Here is a 4592-nt window from a genome sequence, read left to right as displayed (position 1 = left end):
GTTCTTCCTCCTGAATTGCAAACAACTGCTCATCCGGAAAAGATTCATTGATTAACGTCCTATCTTGTGAAGTAGAATCGGGATTCTCCAACCTAGAGAGATGGTCAGCTACTTGATTCTCAGTACCTTTTCTATCTTTGATCTCTAACTCAAATTCTTGAAGTAAAAGCACCCAACGAATGAGTCTCGGCTTCGAATCCTTCTTAGAAACCAGATAGCGAATAGCTGCATGATCAGTGAATACTGTCACTTTCGTACCAAGCAGATAAGATCGAAATTTCTCAAAGCCAAAGACTATAGCCAAAAGCTCCTTCTCAGTAGTGGTGTAGTTCAATTGGGCCCCATTTAAAGTCTTACTCGCATAGTAGACCACATGGAAGAGATTTTTCTTGCGCTATCCCTGAACTGCACCTACCGCATAGTCACTTGCATCACACATCATCTCAAACGGTTCTGTCCAATCTGGTGCTGTAATAACTGGTGTCGTGATCAAACTCTTCTTGAGAGTCTCGAATGCTGCCAAACATTCATCATCAAATTTGAAAGGCACATCTTTCTCAAGTAAATTGCACAACGGCTTAGATATCTTTGAAAAGTCCTTGATGAATCGCCGATAAAAACCCGCATGACCGAGAAAACTACGGATTCCTTTCACCGAATTAGGTGGGGGAAGATTTTCAATGACTCCCGCCTTGGCCTTGTCCACCTCCAGACCCTTGCTAGAGACCTTATGCCCAAGGATAATGCCTTCACGCACCATAAAATGACATTTCTCCCAATTAAGCACCAAATTAGTTTCCACGCATCTTTTGAGTACGGCGCACAAATTATTCAAACATTCATCATATGAGTGTCCAAAGACGGAGAAGTCATCCATGAACACTTCGACGTTATTTCCAATCATGTCAGAGAATATAGCCATCATACATCTCTGAAAGGTGGCCGGGGCGCCACATAACCCAAACGAAACTCTACGAAAAGCAAATGTGCCAAATGGACAGGTGAAGGTAGTCTTTTCCTGATCCTCTGGTGCAATACAAATCTGATTATACCCGGAATAACCATCCAGAAGACAAAAATACTCATGTCCCGCCAATCTGTCAAGCATTTGATCAATAAATGGAAGAGGAAAGTGATCCTTTCTTGTGGCTTTGTTCAATTTCCTGTAATCCATGCATACTCTCCATCCTGTAACTGTTCGAGTAGGGATGAGCTCATTCTTTTCATTTGCGACCACAGTGATACCTCCTTTCTTAGGAACACATTGTACGGGGCTCACCCACGAGCTGTCAGAAATAGGATAAATGATGCCTGCATCTAGCCATTTCAGAATTTCTTTCTTCACCACCTCCTTCATGATGGGATTCAGTCTTCGTTGCTGTTCCATAGTTGGCTTACTACCTTCCTCTAGCAGAATTTTATGCATACAATATAAAGGACTTATCCCCTTGATGTCTGCTATGGTCCATCCTATAGCCGATTTGAATTCTCTCAAAATCCTTAAGAGCTTGTCTTCCTCACTACCTGAAAGGTCAGCTAAAATAATAACAGGTAACGTAGATGAATCACCTAAAAAAGCATACCTCAAGTGTTCAGGTAATGGTTTGAGCTCTAAGGTAGGTGCTTCCTCTATTGATGGTTTGAGCTTCCCTTCAGCGTTCTTGAGGTCAGAAGTACCAAGAGATTCAAATGGTATGTCTAGCTTTCGCTTCCAGGGAGAAGCGTTCAGATATTGTAATTGCTCATTGCTATCTTCATCATCACTGTCAAATTCCCCCACTAAGGCCTTTTCCAATGCATCAGACATTAGCATGTGCTCGAGTTCCGAAGTAACTGCGGAATCAATCACATCCACTTTTAAGCACTCCTCATCTTCTGTAGGGAATTTTATTGCCTTGAATACGTTGAAGGTCACATCCTGATCTTGGACCCGCATAGTAAGTTCACCTTTTTGCACATCTATCAAGGTACGGCCAGTAGCCAAGAAAGGCCTCCCCAAGATTATGGGAATCTTCTTATCTTCCTCAAAATCCAGAATAACAAAATCTGCAGGAAAGAAGAGCTTATCCACCTTGACGAGCACATCCTCAACTATGCCCCTTGGGTAAGTAATGGAACGGTCAGCCAATTGTAGCGACATGTATGTGGGTTTTGGATCAGGCAGATCCAGCTTTTTAAAGATCGACAAGGGCATCAGATTAATGCTTGCTCCCAAATCACAAAGGCACTTGTCAAAAGTTAGATTGCCAATGGTGCAAGGAATGGTGAAGCTTCCTGGATCTTTCAGTTTTGGTGGTAACTTTTGCTGCAGAACAGCGCTGCATTCTTCCGTGAGAGCAACGGTTTCAAGGTCATCCAGTTTCACCTTCCTTGAAAGAATAGTCTTCATAAACTTCGCATAACTAGGCATTTGTTCCAGAGCCTCAGCGAAAGGTATATTGATGTGAAGTTTCTTGAACACCTCCAGAAACTTCCCGAACTGTCTATCCAGCTTTTGTTGCTGTAATCTCTTAGGAAAAGGTGGTGGAGGATAGAGCTGTTTCTCCCCTGTATTAGCCTCAGGCAGAGTGTGTTCAACAGTAGTCTTCCTTGGTTCCGCCGCTTTCTCCTTTTGCTTAAATTCTTCATCTCTAACTTCAGCTTCGACTTCTTTTGCCTTTTCAGCATCAGCTACTTTTCCAGACCTTAAGGTAATAGCCTTGACTTGCTCTTTAGCTTCCTTCCTGCCTGGTACTTCCGTGTTGCTGGGAAGAGTGCCAGGTTGACGATTGAGCACTGCATTGGCTAATTGACCGATTTGATTTTCCAAGGTCTTGATAGAAACCGCCTGACTCTTGCACAACAGCTTAAGTTCCTCAAAATCAGCACTAGTAGTTGCAGCTGTACTTCCCTGTTGAGGATATGATTGCCTTGTAGCATACTGCTGTGGTTGCTGGAATCCAGGTGGGTTAAACTGTTTACTCACTCCTTGCTGATATGGTGGCTGAATAGCATTCTGATTATTCCCCCAGCTGAAATTTGGATGATTTCTGTTGTTAGGATGATAGGTCGATGGCACAGGCTGCTGTTGTCGCTGATAATTATTCACATATTGAACAGATTCGTTGACAAGAGAACACTAATCCGTAGCATGAGAACCTGCACAAAGCTCACAAACCATAGCTATTTGATTAACTCCATACGTAGCCAGAGAATCAACCTTCATGGATAGCGCTCGGAGCTGAGCTGCAATAGCGGTGGCTGCATCAACTTCCAGAATACCTGCGACCTTGCCTGACGTCATCCTCTGAGTTGGGTTTTGATGCTCATTTGCAGCCATCGTCTCGATAAGATTATACGCCTCAGTATAGCTTTTAGCCCATAAGGCACCTCCAGCTGCTGCATCGAGCATGGGCCGAGATTGGGCCCCCAAACCATTATAAAAACCAGTGATTACCATCCAATCCGGCATTCCATGATGTGGACATTTTCTCAACATTTCCTTGTAGCGTTCCCAAGCCTCGCACATAGATTCTGTAGGTTACTGCGCAAACTGAGTAAGAGCACTCCTCATAGCAGCAGTCTTTGCCATCGGATAAAACTTCACCAGAAACTTTTGCGCAAGATCTTGCCACGTAGTTATGGACCCAGCTGGTTCAGAATGTAACCAGTCTTTAGCCTTATCCCTCAGTGAGAATGGGAAAAGCCTCAACTTGATAGCCTCATCAGTCACGCCATTATACTTAAAAGTGCTGCAGATCTCGACAAAATTCCTTATGTGCATGTTGGGGTCTTCAGTTGCCGCTCCTCCAAAAGAAACAGAATTCTGCACCATCTGAATAGTGCCCGGCTTGATTTCAAAGGTGTTAGCTTGAATAGCCGGATGAAGGATGCTTGACTGAATGTCATCAATTTTAGGCCGAGAAAAATCCATAAGAGCTGGATCAGCTTGAACAATACGATCTCCCATGTTTACTGGTTCTTTCTGCTCAGTTCCTGAATCCGAATCCTCAAAATCTAACTTCTCCGGTGTATCAAGAACTTCATCTTTCTCCTCAGCTGTTTCTAAGGTCCTCTTGCGAGCACGAGAACGAGTTTGCATAAACGCTTGCTAAAGTACCTGAAACACAACCGAAAAGAGTAATTAACTACTACGTCCTGATGGTAAGTACATAAACTAAACGAATACGCCGAGTCCCCGACAGCGGCGCCAAAAACTTGTTAGGGCGAAATCACGCACTAATATTCATGCAAGTATACGCGTTCGCAAGTAATATAGAATAGTTTCTAGTTCGTTCCCTCAGAGACTCAGACTAATTTATTGTCTAATTTAACTCACTCACCAATGTATGACTACTTCTCAATGTTAAGATAATAACACTTAAAATTGTTGATTAAATATTAACTATAATTAACTACTTAATTAACCGCTTAACTAACACTTCAAATTATCAAATATAAAACACTCATGAGATCACAACTTCATTATTACTTCCTTCTATAGCCATTGTTATTACCTTTAGCATGTGACAGTGATGATATTAATCGAATAACACAAAACTGATAAAAGCCAACTTTCATTGTACTAATACCATTCTACCAACATCCACAAT

At 42.5% G+C, this 4592-nt stretch overlaps 1 non-coding gene across 1 annotated transcript; it reads left to right on the top strand.

The window, feature by feature from the left end:
* Nucleotides 1-3449: 3449 nt before the first annotated feature.
* LOC141722749 (small nucleolar RNA R71) lies at nt 3450-3556 on the top strand. Its single transcript, XR_012575754.1, has one exon. It is a non-coding gene; the product is annotated as a small nucleolar RNA R71 (small nucleolar RNA).
* Nucleotides 3557-4592: the final 1036 nt, after the last annotated feature.

Source organism: Apium graveolens, chromosome 4, assembly GCF_009905375.1.
Source record: "Apium graveolens cultivar Ventura chromosome 4, ASM990537v1, whole genome shotgun sequence".
Lineage (NCBI taxonomy): Eukaryota > Viridiplantae > Streptophyta > Magnoliopsida > Apiales > Apiaceae > Apium > Apium graveolens.
The sequence above is the reverse complement of the archived record's forward strand: the minus strand, read 5'-3'. Positions and strand labels throughout refer to the sequence as shown.